This window comes from Panthera onca, chromosome A1 (assembly GCF_046562875.1).
Source record: "Panthera onca isolate mPanOnc1 chromosome A1, mPanOnc1 haplotype 2, whole genome shotgun sequence".
NCBI classification, from domain to species: domain Eukaryota; kingdom Metazoa; phylum Chordata; class Mammalia; order Carnivora; family Felidae; genus Panthera; species Panthera onca.
In genome coordinates, this window is record NC_138339.1 from 165,209,149 (window position 1) to 165,226,609 (window position 17,461).

The window sequence follows — 17,461 nt, forward strand, 5'->3', positions numbered from 1 at the left end:
CTCAAACCCACAAACCGTGAGAGCATAACATGAACCAAAGTCGGACACTCAACCCACTGAGCCACCCAGGCGCCTTGTCGGACAATTCTTAAGGTTTCCCTAAGCACCATAGCTTCTTGTAGCCTCCTCTGCAACCATATTGCATGTGAACTTTGCCCTCTGTCCATTCTTGCCTTCTTTACTTTCTTCTCAATTGTTCTCCAGCGCAGACCTTCTGCACGCAACTCCTCATAGTTTGTATCCATGGAAGTAATTAGCAAGCTGCAGTTTCACGATCTTGTGAAGAAATTCTAGCCAATTGCACTCTAATCTTTTTCTTTTTACTTTTCTAACAGAATGCAAGGTAAGGGGATTTTAAGGCATTGAGCTCCTGCGAGCTCAAATTCAAGCCATCCCTTTCTTCAAACTCAGCTTTCCGCGCAATCCTTATGTTAGTGTTCAACTGTCACTGATATCGAAGCTGTATTGTTATTTGGCAATGGATTTTAATCAGGACTTGTTAAATATTTGTTTGTCCATAAGGTCACATTGAATAAATCGTACCTTTTCGTGTTGGCGCATGGCAAAATAGAAAAATTAAGCAGCCCAGTGGCAGGTTGACATCTATCAGACTATTTCCACTGTGAGTTTAAATGACAACTATGGCATAATCCAATCTGTGTTTTTCGCAGCTTTGGGAAGCATCAAGGTACCTAGAGTGTTTGTGAATGGGCTGCCAGTGTGGTGCACTGATTCTAAAATATATGCTGCCCAGATATCAATTTTGTACATTTTTTTCCAGATCAAATCAGGCCATTCTCTAGAATTGGCCATGGGAGTCTTTTTCGTAGAGCCTGCCTCTGCTATCACTTACAGAGATGGGAGTTGACTAGATGGTCACTGTCTAGAGATTGTTGTTATGCTCGGGAACATCGTGTATTCTATATTATGGAATGCACTGCGCATCCTGTTGGAAAAACTTAAGACGTAGAGACAGGAAAAGTGAAAACACGGAAAACAACCGGCCCAAGAGATCCATCATGTAGACTGGAAATACAAAATGGACTTCTCTACCTCACTCTTACCCTTCTGCAATCTCACTTTGGCAGACTCCCCCAAATATGCCCTTAAAAAATGTACTTCCAAATTGATATGGGCATTGTATATAAAAAGCACACCGCAAAACATCTGCCCCTGTCTCACTCCCCTTAAGTTATAGATAAAATTGAATTAGAACGTCTGTTATGGGTTCTTTTTATAATTCTAATATTAGTGTGGTAATTGGGCCATTAAAAGTAGCTTCTAGATGTGCTACTAATTTTCAGGGTGAGACTAAGCCCATCATTCTACTTCATGCAAGACTAATTTGTTCCACTTTTAAAGTTGGGATATTATTCAAAATATAAATATCATGTCTCCTTTACCTAATACAGAACTTATGGAAATAGACACTATAGTAAATGCAAGCTAAATTTCAGATTATTAGTTAGAGACCCAAGCTGTCATTGAGAGAATGACATGAGGTTTTCATAATAATGCCCTGTGTAGACTTATAAACAGACAGTCTAATTTAATGTTATAGAAATATATAGTCCTGATTTAATACAATTCCTTAGCTTCCAGGGGTGGGGTAAGGTACAGAAGGATACATGCCTATTGATTTAAAATAAAGTTATTGGTGTACCAGGTTGTCTAAAGATTTGTTTTTTCCTCTTGGCCCATTTAACACTTTACTTTTCCGAGGAAGACTAAATAAAAAAAAAAAATAAAATAAAAAACAAGAAGGTTATACTAATTTCAAGGACATCTCAACTCTCCAAGAATAGACCAGGGACCTTAGAATTTTATGACTAGTGTCCTATTCAAACCTTTGTTGTAATTACTTAGCAATGGGAACCATGTTACAGTTATACCTCCAAGGTTTTTTCATCTATTTAAGGACAGTATTGATGCCTTCTAGATATAACATTCTGTGATTCAGTATTCTGCCAAACTGGAAGTTTTAAGCCAGTAAAATCTGTTGCTTTCAGACTTACTGTTGTTCTGCTACATCACTCAACTTGTGAGTCAATATAAATTTCAAAGATAGGTTAAAGTCCAGAAAATGCTAATAAATGGCTTCTATTTCAATTGTTTAAAAAAAAATCATGAATGTAACGATCAATTTCGACCTCTTGGTAAATTAAAAATAAATAAATAAATTCCTTGATTTTATTTGTCGAGTCCTCAAGCACATTTTAAAATGTTTATTGAGAAGGGCACCTGGGTGGCTCAGTTGGTTAAGCCCCTGACTTTGGCTCAGGTAATGATCTCATAGTTTGCGAGTTTGAGCCCCACGTCGGGCTCTGTGCTGGCAGCTCGGAGCCTGGAGCCTGCTTTGGATGCTGTGTCTCCCCCTCTTGCTTCCCTCTTGCTCCCTGGTTCATGCTCTATCTCTCTCAAAAATAGATAAACATTAAAAAAATGTTTATTGTGAACAGCACTACTCTAGGCAGTGCAAGAAATGTGGAGATTGATATGTAATAAGAGACAGAAAGACAGGTAGATAGAGAACCATGCAATGGATAGGTCCAGATGTCCACTGATGACAAAACATGTAATTTTGCAGATCAAGGTAAAATCCAGCCTCAGATGCTCTGTCACATATATTCCCCGACCCCTTTCTTTCTCTGTGAATGGGGATGGAAAATGGGAGTTGTTTCGGGTCTTCCTCCCCTCCGGGCTATCTTGGGCAAGTTATGTACCCTAATTATGCCTTAATTTCTGTACCTAAGACAGGATTATAATAAAAGTATCTGTTCCAAAGCATTGATAATCACATTAAATTAATTAACCCATTTTAAGTGCTTAAACCACTGGTTTTCACTCTGTAAGTACCATGCAAGCCCCAGTGACTTTTGTGATGGAATTCTTCTGAGGTCATGAGCCAGCATTTCTTACCAATGATATCTGATGTCTGACAACCCACTCTGGGTTCCAGTCACTATGTTCACATTTGCAAATGAGTTTTTGCAACCCTGACTGGGCCACTGGGTCACTGGTGGTGTGACCCTGACCCTGGGCTGGGTGCCTCAGAGGATGTGCCCAGGCACGCCCCCTTGAACACGGCACTCAGCCATTGTGTTCAGCATTCCAGCTGTGTGTGGAATCGAGCTGTCTATACCACTGTCCTTTCCAGAGAATCAAAGCTTAGATCCTTTATTTTCTAAGATTTCCCCAAAATTTAACTGAAGTTTGCACCTTCTCATTACACTTCCCTTAAGGTTTTCAAACCCCCAGTGGGAGGCCAGGGAAAAACGCCCCCCCCCCCTCTTTTTTTTCTTTCCAATCTCTTGTTTACAAATACATCCTATGCCCCATTTTATCGTGTTTTCAGTGCTGATATTTGAAACACATATCTTCTGAATGTCAAAGATATTTTATCTCAAGTGCCTGATTCTAGCATTTGAAATGTTTGGCTCAAATAAAAAAGAAATCTATTCTGTAACTCTTTCTTCTAGGCTATATATGTACTCCTCCTAAAGCAAAGAACAGATTGGTGTGTCAGGCGGGGGTGGGGGGTGGGGTGGAATATGGGCGACAAGAAAAATGTGGTTAAAAAAAACCCTCTGTCATCATCTAAAATATTGCCCTACCATATCATTTAACGTATCTCAATCCCCATTAAAACTTATATCCACTTCTAAGTATAGACCTCCCCCCCCCAAATTTAAATCATGTACTCAAACAAATATGTTCACACAAATGTTCAGCAGCACCATTCACAATAGCTCACCGCTGGAAACAGCCCAAATTTAATCAGCAGATGAACAGATAATCATGTGGTCTCTCCATACAATGGAATATTATCCACCCATAAAAAGAAGGGATTAGTGATACATGCTACAACGTGGCTGAACTTTGATCACATTCTGCTACGTGAGAGAAGCCAGAGATTAAAGGGCCCATATTGTAGGAGTACATTTATATGAAATACCCAGAATAGGCAGATTGGTGGTTGTCAGGGGCTGGGATAAGAGGATGAGGAGTGAATAGATATGAGGTTTCCATTTGGATTGATGAGAAAAACCTAAAACCAGAAGAGGTGATGGTTGCAAAATAGTGGAAGGCAGTGCCCCTGAATTAACTATACATTAAAGATGGTTTCAACGGTTGGGGCGCCTGGGTGGCTCAGTCGGTTAAGCGGCCGACTTCGGCTCGGGTCATGATCTCACGGTCTGTGAGTTTGAGCCCCGCGTCGGGCTCTGTGCTGACAGCCCAGAGCCTGGAGCCTGTTTCAGATTCTGTGTCTCCCTCTCTCTCTCACCCTCCCCTGTTCGGGAGCCTGCTTGGGATTCACTCTCTCTCCCTCTCTGCCCCTCCCTCCCTCATGCTAGCCTCGCCATCTCTCTCAAAATAAATAAATAAACTTAAGAAAAAAATACTGTAGTTCTCTGAAATCCAAGAAAGATTATCTCATCCTTGCAGGGATTACATATTGTGGCAGATCGAGCAATCTGTTTCCAACTGTTTTCTTCTCCCTCTCTTGGCCACCCAGTCTTATTGAAAGAATATGTTCGCTTTTCCAAAGATTCTGGAGTTGGCCACGCTTCCAGCTTTAGCCAGTGGGATATGAGCGGACATTTGTCACAGCCTAGCAGGTACTTTTAGAGACACGGCGAGCGCCCTCTACCTCATCCTGCTCCTTGAGCGTTTTCCTTCAGCTCAGTTCTCATAATAGATAACGTGGCAGTGAGCTGAGCAGAGTCCAGTAAAGCCCAGCAGATCCTAACAGAACACCTTCCCCAGAGTCCCCATGTGATCCTGACCAAGGAAAACAGGGCTGTTTTAAGACCGTAAGATTTGGGGATTATTTATTGCCACAGAATACAGAAAAAGCTGCAGATACGCACGCGTCCTGGTGTAGAGAAAAACTGAAGTGCCCACAAGGCGAAGTTCAGATGGGACCCCTCCCCCCCCCCCCCCCCCGCCCCCCAACCAACGTCTCGGAGCAGCCTTTCCACTCTTCCAGGCTGTGGGACCAGACGCGTGAAAGGTGCTGAACGTGTTACCGGAAGGAGAGTCCTTCATGTGGTAGAGCCAGGCGAACGTGAGAAGTAAAATGTTTTGTATTTGGTAAGATAATAAATGCTGTGGAAAACAAAACAAAACACATCTAACAATGAAGGAAGAGAGAGTGCATATAGATGGGGAAGATCCAATGGAAAACAAGCCATTTGAGAAAACCCTTGCTGGGAAGGTGACATTTGAGTCAATACTTTTTGGAGGCAAGGCATTAAGGCGTGAGTTTCAGTGGGCACATGGTGTGTGAATCAGAGAAACCCAAGTACAGGTGCCCTGAGGTGGGAACATGACTGGGGAGTTTCATGAAAATGGAGAACTGGGAGTTTGGAACAGAGGAAAGGATGAGAAACGCGTCAGAATCACCTGGCAGGCTTGTGAAATTGTAGCTTTCCCCACCCCCAGAAATTCTGATTCCACATCTGACGTGCTGCTCGAGAAACCGTATTTGTATCAGGTTCCGGGGGGATCCGATGTTGCCTCTCCAGGGAGCCATCTGGGGAGCTGTGGCCCTAGGGCTTTGCAGGTCACGAGCAGGACTTTGGTGTTCACTCTGAAAGTGATGGAGCCACCGGAGGAAGGTTTTCAGCAGAAAAGAGATGTTCTCGGACCACCAGGAAGATGGCGGCTGTGTTGAGAACAAGCGTGAGGCTGGTGGAAGCCTGTGGAAGCATTGCGGAGGCACGGAGACTAAAGAGTATTGAAACATACACGGAGAGCCTGGCCTCAGGCAAAACGACAAATAAAATTCTTTAGTTTGCTAAGAGAGCTCGCCCATCCAATGGCTTCTGTTTACTCTTGCAAGATCACCTAACTCTGGTGAATGGAAAAGTGAGGAGGGGTTGTTGGCTCTTTTTATGAGGAGAACAAAATGATCGTTGCAGAGAGCAGGAGAATTAATTGACTGGAGAAATATTTTATTATTCTGGAGCGCCCTTGCACAAACAGATGAGGCTGTGGACCATGCATTTTATAGTTTGAGATGTTAAATGATGCATCATTTTTATCCGTGCGAAACTAAAACTAGAACCATTCTTGGCCCCCAGATATCCAAAACTCCAAATCCCATGCATCTTCCTCGTTTTGAAAAGGCAGTACCCTGGTGGTTGAACACCTTTGCAATTGATGAACAAATATTTGCTGAGTGACCGCATGAGTATTTTGTATACAACATCAGTATCTTTGCATTTCTGCCAAATATTTTAAATAAAAGCTCAGCAGGAGATTAAGTAGAACCAAGAGTTGTCGGTAGGGTGGGTATACGCTGCCGAATCAAAGAGTCTGTTAAAACCAGGATATGATGATGATGGGAATGGTGGCTAAGGGTTCTGTTTTGTTTGGTGACAGGAACTGTTCTAAAACTTTTTCCTGTTTGAACTCATCTCATCCTCTCCAAGACGTGATGAGGTTGGTACGAATGTTTTCCCGCTTTACAGACAAGGAACTTGCATCATGCTTGTTTCCTCAGTCACTGGTCAGAGGGTCTGAGCTCTTTAACAACGGTGCGTCAGCTGCACGGGAATGTTACAGGATGAGGAATTAAAGCCCCCTCTTTCCACCTTTTCTTTTTTTTTTTTTTAATTTTTAAATGTTTATTAATTTTTGAGAGAGAGACAGACAGAAGGTGAGCAGGGAAGGAGACTAGAGAGAGGGAGACACAGAATCCAAAGCAGGCTCCAGGCTCTGAGCTGTCAGCACAGAGCCCGACACGGGGCTCGAACTCATGGACCACGAGATCGTGACCTGAGCTGAAGTCGGAGGCTTAACCGACTGAGCCACCCAGGCGCCCCTTTGCACCTTTTCTAAAGTGGACTTTGGGGAATGACCTGTATCACTATCCAGTGGTCATAGTGGGAAGCTATGGAAACTTTAGGAAGTGGGAAAATTTAGGAAGCAGGGGTCAGAAACCGGAGGAGGGTGCTTGGGTGTGAACAGAGGGAGGGAAAGCAGGAACAGAGCATCCACTTTCCACTGGAGCTTCTGGCACATTCTTCGAAGGGGACTACACAACTGAGATGATTCCTTGTACGTCCGCAGGCTGCCACACTCCCCATGCTTGCTGGGGACAGCCACTTTGCTCTTGTTTCCTGGAGATGGGAAATTCAGACAGAAAAAAAAAAAAAAAGAATAAAACATTGAAGATATTTTCTCCCATTAATGACTGGTCACGGTCATGGAAAAATGTTTCCTGTCTTCTCCATTTTTCCAATCGCAATGTTTTTCCATAATTTTTTTTCTTTTTGTCAAAAAAAATCTTGAGTTTCATTTTTGGAGCATTAAAGCCCTTTAATTTTGGAGCATTAAAGCCCTTAACAATAATTCCTCATACTTAATCGGGCTCTTCCATGGTAGGAGACACGGGGGTTTCTCTCCTTAGAAGGGCCCCCCTGCCACTTTTATCTCCTAGTAAATGAGTTATATTCATGATAAACATTTAGGAGGCCACTAGACTTAAAGAGCTACTGAATAGTAGCTTAAAGAGCTACTCTTTCCTACTGAATTGAAATCACCGAGGCTTTTGGCCACCTTTATCACTTGTAAAAAGAATTTTACTGACCAGGAATACATTTACAAAGCATCTAGGTAGAGACAGAGCAGTGATTTTCATTTAGATGAAAATACTCCTCTCCATTCTTCTTAAAACTGTCCCTTTGACTGTGTCATGTTCATTGGCTCATTATTTGTAAAACAGTAAAATCGCATCTGAAAAAAACAAAAAAGTGTGTTGTGTCTTTAATTTAAAAACCGCCCCAGGGCCCTATGGGGTATATTAAATCTGTCTCTCCGCCGTATATCTTGATGTACATTTTACTTGAAACCAGGTGTTTTGTATATTGAACTTTTTAACACTGCGGGGAGGTAAGTATTCACAGCTGGAGTTTTATGCTTCACACATTTTCATGTTTCAGAACAAGAAGCAACCCCTAGGACAAACTCCTCCAGCAGGAGGAGAGGCCGAACAAAGCTCTTCTGTATCTGGTGGCAGGGATATGGATATGATGAAGTCACAGATACGGGACCCGAATGCAAAATAGATGCCAGTGACACCGAGACAAAAAGTTTCAAGGAATCCAAGTGCACAGGTTCTCAGATCAATCACGAGCGATGAGGCTGTCACCACAAAGAAGGGCTGAAAGTCTGCATCAAAGGGCCCGAAAGAGCGGGGAGAGGCTTTTGTCTGGCTGGCTTTTGTCCTCGGGGCCAGCGTTGGAAGCCAGCTCCCATCCCCTGAAACACCGAGTTAATCTATTTCTAGTGAACATTGTTCGCTGTGTGTAGTTAGCCCAGAATCATTAAAGAAAAGTAACTGGGTTGGCATGACCGCAGAAGCATCGGTTTTCCTGTGGGGTACATTCGTAGGAGTTGAATCTTGCGCCCATGTGATCGCCTGCACGAGAGCGAAAGGTGACTGACCTTGAAAAACAAACGCACCCGGAGGCCGGCCTTCTTAGCCTCCGAAGTGAACTTTGTGTTCGCAGATCCAGACACAGGGTGCTTGATTAAAATGAAAAACATCACATTCCTAATTCATTCTCCTCTGGGTTGAGTTTACCCTCTCCGATGTCCTTAAACATCTAACAACAAAAAAGCACTTTCCCATGAACGGGGTCTCCTTCCCAGGGAAATTTGTCACGGTGTCGCAGCGAGACTCGAGATTCCCGTTCTTTGCGGTGGGTGGGAAGAGGTGGGGGCGGGGAGTCTCGGAGGAAGGGCAGTTAGGGGGACTGAGATGCTGAATGTCTTCATCACTTCTTAATCTGTGGATTTGGTGACCCACAGCGCCAGGAAAGAGTTCCAGTCTAGCCCAGGTGGTTATAGACCAACCTCCCCCCCAGGCAAAGAGGACAATCCCCCCTACCGTTAGTAAAAGCTGATTGCGTTAAGATTGTCATCTTTCCAGGGCAAGCACCCCCTAGTGGTGGTGTCTTGAATTCCGCTGTCTTTGTCTCCAGCTAAATGGCGTCCCCTCTGTGCACGTCTGGAGGTGCTTGAGGACCTCAAAGACACATTCGCTCATTACAGAGTCGGGACTTGGATGCACACGGTGGGGGAGCATTTGATTTTGTGCAGCATTAACAGAAGGCACCATGAATTTTCATGCCAAGGAAAAGATGAGTAAAAACTCCTTTAAAAAAAAAAAAACATTAAACATGACCCCAAGATTGCCAAGTAAAGAGAGATCATGGCTGAGTGTCATCACCAAATGACACCATAGTTACTCACATGCCATAGGTGGAAGGAGAAAACTAAAAGGAAGTTTGGGGCTTTTAAGATCTATTTGGAAAATGATTTCTGAGGTGGTTTAAAATAGGTTCCTTCACATTTAGGCCCAGGCTCATCATTTTTTGTAAAGTATTCTCTGAATGCACTTTTTCTTCCATAGTTTTGATGGGCCACATCTTCCCATTGGAAAACCCAGTGTGGTGCTTTATCTAGACATGTAGCTCAGGAAAGCTGCCCTTCCCTGCATTTTAAGAACACAGAATTGGTCTCTGCATGTGATTCAATGTTTTTTTTGTTTGTTGGTTTGTTGATTTTTGTTTTTGTTTTGTTTTTTTGTTTTCTGTTCACGGAGAAGCAGCTTGAGAAGTCAATCGATGATAGAAGAAAAAGGAACCAGAGACTCCATGGAAGATCCCTGATGGGAAAAGATGAGCTCAAGGAGGGTGAGACACAATGATGTAAATCACTACCTTTTCCTGCAGGGAGCTGGGAAGTCCTTGCCCCATTTCCTTTTTCTATCGTATGCACAATAATACATATCTTTTCATTGAAGTCTGTGGCAAGTACTTAAGAATCTGTTTCTATGTCCATCCGCACAGAGGCCAAACTACTTAAATAAAAAATAAAGGCCCTTAATTTTTTCCTGGCTATTCTCGACCTTTCTAGCTTAATCTGTGACTTCTACTGATTCTGTATGAACCAGTATTGACAGTTGTGCTATGTTACAAAGTCTCAGAAAATTCAAGAATCATTTCCTATTTCTGACATTCTACTCTAACTTAAAATACACTGTTCTCTGGGCGCCTGGGTGACTCAGGCAGTTGAGCATATGACTGGCTCAGGTCATGATCTTGTGGTTTGTGAGTTTGAGCCCCATATTGGGCTTGCTGCTGTCACCCTATCAGCACAGAGCCTGCTGTGGATTCTGTCCCCCTCTCTCTGCCCCTCTCCAGCTCACGCTCTCTGTATCCGAAAATAAATAAAAGATTAAAGAAAAAAAAGATACATTGATCTTGACACGGGAACTGAAATCTCGTTGCATAGGCCTAAATGGGAACACACAATTATTCTTTCAACTATTTATTAATACAATGTTTACAGATATCAACAAATATTCCAAACAAATTAATGGGGTAGCTGCTATGGGACCCAGGACAAGGACCCAAAGATACAGAAATAAATTAGATGTGGTCCCTTTATTTTTTTCAGATTTTATGTTTTTTATTTTATTTATACATTTAAATTTTTTTAATGTTTATTTTTGAGAGAGAGAGACAGACAGAACATGAGTGGGGAGTGGGGGAGGGACAGAGAGAGAGACACAGAATCGGAAGCAGGCTCCAGGCTCCGAGCTGTCAGCACAGAGCCCAATGTGGGGCTCGAACTCATGAATCATGAGTCATGACCTGAGCCGATGTCAGACACAACCAACTGAGCTACCCACGCGCCCTTATTTATATATTTGTTTTTTTGAGAGAGAGAAAGCATGAGTTGGGGAGAGACATAGGGAGAGAGAAAGAACCCTAAGGGAGCCCCACACTCAGTGCAGAGCCCAACACGAGGCTCAATCCCATAACCCTGGGATCACGACCTGAGCAGAAATCAAAAGTCGGAGGCTCAACTGACTGAGCCACCCAGACACCTGATGTGATCCCTATCTTTAAGGACCATATTGACACAATATCATTTAGCATATAGTTTTCATGACCCTACTTATTTTATCTCCATTTCCTCTTTATCAATGGGTTTCCGCATTAAAAAAAGTTAGAAATTTTGGTGATAGGTCATTGTATACTTTTGGACCATTCGAAAAAGCAACTTCTACTAACTGTAGCCTGAGGCCAGTGACTCTGGAGGAATCGAAGAAACAAAATGAAAATAAGACGATGTCTCTGCTTGCAGAGACCTCACAGGCCAGTGCGTAACTGGAAAGTAAACCACACCCCTATAGGGACATGTGAATGACATTGTTACAAAAAGAAATCCGGCAACCAAGAACATTATGCGAAGATTTTATAGAGGGTGTTTCCTTCTGCTTAATTGTATGAAATGAGTTATTTTCACAACAGTGTCTTGAAACAAAACCCTGGCACTGTATTTTTTGGGCTGTGCTGCAGGATATCAGTCCCTGACAGTTGTCAAGGGGCTTCAGTTTGATGAGAACGTTTCCATGCCTTCATCATTTGATGCATTTACTCATTGATTCGTTCATTCGTACCAAACCATTTTATGAACATGTATATGTTGGTACTTTGCCAGGGACTGTAGTTAAGAAAATACTTCAGATTATTTTCTAAAAGGTGAAAGTGCTTTCTCCTTGCTCTTCGACCATGATGCCTCTTGAAAGGCAGGCGTGACAGCACGGAGAGCTGTAGGGATGAGTACTTTGGGATAAGTAACGACTTGCAACCATTTCTTTTTTTGGAAACGTAGGTGAGAGTTATAAGGACATTTAGCACAAATGTGAAATGTGATCCGTCCCATGGGACTCTTCAAGGTACAGCTTCTCCTGCACCCTGAACTGCCTCGGTATTCCCTCCCCTGCCCCCATTCATTTTTGTTTCCAGGATACAATCAAGTAAACTTAAGCTTTTATCAGGGACATATATTTGATACAATCGTTGGCGATATTCCAGGGGAATTCTACTTTTCGGGAGATGGTCTGAGTGGCAGAGAAGGTAAAGAAGTGGGCCTGCTCTAACGTTAAGGGCGAATAGCACCCACCAGCCAAGGGCAAACGTGGGGTTTCAGGAGCAGTAGCAGGTGTGAGGGCCCCCCTTTATCTGTGGCAGTCTATGTCCGTGCCCAGAGAGCCAGGAGAGCCTGGTCACAATCCAGAGAGACTCTGCTCCGGGGCCCTGAGGCCTTCGAGTTATACTCTCTAGGGAAACTCTTGTGCCCTCCCTGGTGCGGCCAGGAGCCAGGACACAAGACTAGGGGGTCATGACTCAGACTTGTCTTCAGGCCCATACTGTTAGCCCCGTGTTCCTGTTAGGGGGGACGCCAAGCCCCCGCACTAGCATGACCCAGGGCAGGTGTCTGCCCCCCTCCTCCCAGGCCTAGCTGTACGACGGGGCAGGTGACTGGAAACCTGACCTCGGCAGCCCTGAAGGTTGAGAAAACTCTAGCATCTTCTGTGGACTACTGGACAGAGGTGGGGTTAGGGTCTGAGGTCTGCAATTGATGGAGCCAGAGGACCGTCATGTGCACAGGCCAAAGCCAGTTTCCGGGGATGTTTGAGGAGGAGGCTGGGGCTGGGAGGCCAGGTCTGCAGGAATCGGTCTTGGACGGTTCACTTTCACTGCTTGCTCCGCAAAGCACGCTAAAGTGACGAGAGAGGTGAGGCGCGTTCTGTGCCGACACCTGCAGCCGTCTAGATCTCTGTCTCCAGCTACGCCCACACTTACACCTATAATGCACCTATAATACACCTATAATGCACTGAGTGTGGGCGGATGTGCGCGTGTTAGCGTGGATGTGGATGTGTGTGTGATGTTCGCACGGATGTGGATTTGTAGACGATACGGCCACATCGTTTACATCCATTTTCCTGTGTGCTTCCTCCCCTCCCTGCCCCCAGACACTGCTGAGAACCTGCTCACCACCTAGACTTCAGATGTGATGATTTTTCCCTGTGAGAAGTTTGTGAGACGGGATGGTTCAGAGAGGGAACGCAGGTATCGTGATTTGCCTCAGAACGTGTCTCCACCTTATGGTTGAGCTGTTCACCCTGGAGAAGGTTGTGGGTTCATTTGGTGACGAAATACATGATGACAGTCGGTATTTGGAAAGCGTGGATGAACTTAAAAAATCAGGGAAAGTTTCAGTTATCTTTATTGTATTGAACCTATTTGGTTAGTACTCAGGATTTCAATATCAGGATTAGAAATTTTAGTTTATTTAAATGTTTATTTGTTTATTTTGAGAGCGAGAGAGAGAGTGTGTGTGTAAGATGGGGAGGGGCAGAGAGAGAGAGAGAGGGAGAGAGAGAAAGTCCCAAGCAGGCTCTGCACGAGCCCATGCGGGGCTCAATCTCACGAACTGTGAGATCATGACCTGAGCCAAAATCAAGAGTTGAACGCTCAGCGACCTGAGCCACCCAGGCACCTCGATGGGATTAGGTTTTTTTTTTAAATTTTTTTAATGTTTATTTATTTTTGACAGAGAGAGAGAAAGAGACAGAGCATGAGCATGGGAGGAGCAGAGAGAGAGGGAGACACAGAATCTGAAACAGGCTCCAGGCTGTGAGCTGTCAGCACAGAGCCCAACTCTGGGCTTGAACTCACAAACCGTGCGATCATAACCCGAGTCAAAGCCGGACGCTCAACCGACTGAGCCACCCAGCCGCCCCGGGATTAGATATTTTAAAAAGATTAATTAACTATTACTCTGACAAAAAATTATGAACCAGAGTACAAGTAAATATAGACTATTAATAATTATCATAACTTTGTTTTGTTCCAAATATTCAGTTCACCAAACTACATCTTCTCATGATCAATTATAAAGTTACAGATTCCAACATAGTCAAGTTCACGTACTTCTGTAACACTCTGTGCTCCACTTTATTTGCAAGCAAGTGAGAAATAAGAAATTTGGGGTGCTTGGGTGGCTCAGTCAGTTGAGTATCCGACTTTGGCTCAGGTAGTGATCCCGCAGTTCATGGGATCAAGTCCCGTGTGGGGCTGTGTGCTGATAGCTCTCAGAGCCTGGAGCCTGCTTCGGATCCTGTGTCTTCCTCTCTCTCTGCCCTTCGTGCTCTGTCTCTCTCTGTCTCTCAAAAATAAGTAGACATTAAAAAACTAAAAAAAAAAAAAGATATTTGGACAGGTATGATATTTGAGGTCTGGACACTTTTTGAATAGACGGGGACAAGGACCACCAATATCATTATTCATGACAAGAAAATGCACTGCCATTTTATAAAGAGAATTCAGTATCTATTTCAGTGTGACATATGCTAACGCATTGACGACAGCAAATCCCTGGCTCGGCACAACAATATAGGCAGAATTAGGTAAGACAAGAGAACCTCTCTGTAGCTTCTGACCCAGAGACGTGTGTCTGTGACTTTGGAACAAAGACGGGGATGACCTGCCCGGAAGCATTTATCATTGCTAGAACATTTGCTCTCCAAACTTCAATAGACTCCATGCTGCCAATCACTTACAACCCAATAATGTTTTCTTCCTGAAGTCATGTCTGCTGTGCCGAAATCTTTTCTCCACATTTCTCGCGTGTGTGGATGACTCTATTATTTGTTTCCAAAAGCTAAATCGATGAAGGTAACATGAAAATGAAATTCATATTTTGACATTCTACTGATAGAACTATTATATGATTTTTAGATATATTCATAAGCATGCAACAGATACATGCGTACATGTATATGCACATACTTATAATATTGAGAATAGTGGCCCCCGTTGTTCAATAAACAGGTGGTTATTAGGTGTTTATTATCTATCTCGTCAATCATAATCATATTTTTGTGATTTTAGCCATCACTGCTGAGTTTAACTGACTTTTCCGCGCCCACTAACTATCTGAAAACCCAGCTTAAGAATCCACGGAGATGTCTGAATCTTAGTATCACTGGGATCTTTGGAATTCACAATTTGAGAACATGGCATGTATCACTCCTGCTGAAATTGTTATGACCGGATGTCAATAATGTCCAAGAGGACAGAATTTTAATTCATACCAAATGGCATCCCTTGGGGAAAACAGGCTTACCGAGGACTCAGATGTAGACATGTTCACAGGCATGATTACCCGGCCTGGGAATCTTAGAACAAGGCCACTTGCTTACAGTGGATGTAATGAGCTTTCTGTACTGGAGCTCAACCCTTTTAGACCCAAACAAAGACAGTGTGTATTAGGAGAGCTCTTCAGCTTACGCCAAAAGTGGACTCCCTCCAAACCTCAGGAGGGGCTCTGGCCTTGACTGGGCTGAGTGGTTCAAGGCAGAGTTCATGACAAAATAATGAGAGTGGAGGGGTGGGGGTGTATTGCAAACAGCACATGTTATACAGAGAGTTTCTTTTATACCTGCAGGTGGCCAGCATTTTTTTTTTTTTAGCATTGTATGCAAACATCTTTAACGACTAGGGAGAAGGCAACATTTTACCCATTATTTGATCAAGGTATCTCCCTCCTAAAAAGAATCGATGTTACCATCAAATAAATGAACTTAAATCAGTAAGATGGCAAACACTGCCTGAAATGGGATCTAAGAGTGGGAAGAATACCACTAAAATGGAAAGTTTTGTGATAAACACAAACATGTTCTTCCCTCCTTGTTTTAAAAGTCTTTTCCAAAGTGCAAACATAAAAATCAAAGCTTCATTGGAAGCGCATCTGTTTGTGGAAAGAAGTAACGTATATGTTGAATGATAGTTACAAAATAAAGATACCAATATGCGTTACGCTGCAGATCATTGAAAGAGCAGTTTATTTTTCTCTGAATGTGTCTGGTCACAGACGCATAGTATGTTGTGCTCTCTACTTGGTTTGTAAATAACTGAGACGTTGTCTCATGTTGGCCACAGCTACAAGAGGGAAGCAAAGAAGGCAAAACCAGGGCACTTCTTTAAATTTTTATTTGAGAGAGAGAGAGAGAGAGAGAGAGAGAGAGAGAGAGGCAGAGAAAGAGAGGGTCCCAAGCACGCTCCACACTGTCAGCGCAGAGCCCGGGGTGGGGCTCGAACTCATGTGCTATGAATCAGGACCCAAGCCCAAGTCAGATGCTCCATTGACTGAGCCACCAGGACGCCCCCAAACCAATGCATTCTTAAACTGCTTTGACACAGAATGAGGCAGCCAGACTAGAACCTTCTGAGAGCCGTGCATGGTGGACAGGGCCAGCAGGAGGGCAGCCTCCACCTGGATGGAACCCACGTGGGCCCTGGTACTGGCTCTCCCCTCGGACCATACTCACCTGGTGGGCAGGTTCTACCAGATGCCCCGAGGAACCCTGGGCCCGGCTCCTGGGGGTCCGCTCAGTTCCACCGCCCTACGTGCTTCCAAGCTACCCTACTGGCAGCCACGGTGTCCCTTTCCCAGGGTCAGCTCACAGCACCAGTGCCCAACTGCCGATTTGGAATGACCGTTTCACGTGTCGACACAGGCCAGTCCAGAGCATCGGGCTGGCAGCAATCCACCGTGACCCTGCGCCCTGGCTGAGTGTGCGGGTTCTCGCCGCCAGGTGCCAGCCATGGAACCATCTCTGGTCGACCACACTCAAGGCCAGTGAGGGCGTCAGTGGCCTTTTACTCTGCTGTCCCCACGGGGTCACCCCCGCTCTGCGCTGGCTCAACCCCACAGGTCAGGCAAACCCAGATAACGGTACGCATCTCCTCTAAGGGGCGTTCGTGATCATTGTCTGCAGTACCATTGGGACCTCCCAAAAGTCTCCTCTGACTTCAGTCGTTGGGGTGACGCCATGTTCACTGGGATGGTCCGACACCAGGCCTGATGGAAGAGGATCATTTTCTGCATGACTGTGACTGTTCTCCATTCTCATTCGTGCCCCCTACAAGCTTCTCCCTCCTCCTTCCTGCTGTGGTGACGTGTGGCAGCCAGAGGTGCGAGGGGCATCGAAAGAGGCGTCAGATGGCAGCTATGCTCGTGGTGAGCATGTTGTAGCTTGCAGACTTGTCCAATCACTATGTTGTGCACCTGAAACTAACGTGACATTGTGCATTAACTGTAATCTTAAAAAGCTAAAAAAAAACCCCAAAACATTGAAAGAGGGGCACCTGGTGGCCTTAGTTTCTGCTCAGGTCATGTGGTCTGGGTGGTGAGATAGAGCCCTGCATCAGCCTCTGCACTGACAGTGTAGAGCCTGCTTGGGATTCTCTCTCTCCCTCTCTCTCTCTCTGCCCCTCTCCTGCTCATTCTCTCTCTGTCTCTGTCTCTGTCTCCCCCTCTCCGTCTCAAATAAATAAGTAAACTTGAAAAAATATTGAAAGAGACCACGATCTAGGAATATAGTTGTTACCGTCCAAGGATTTCCAAAGAGTCATGGTTGGAAGATTTGCTGTCCTATGTTTCTGCTATAGAATTTGAAATTTTAACGCATTAATGGAATATTACCAGAACAAGAATCACATTGCCATGAACAAGATCACATTTGCCATGTACTCTGGGTTGGGACTTCGATTGCAGTCATCATCAAAGATGACTGAGTCCCTGA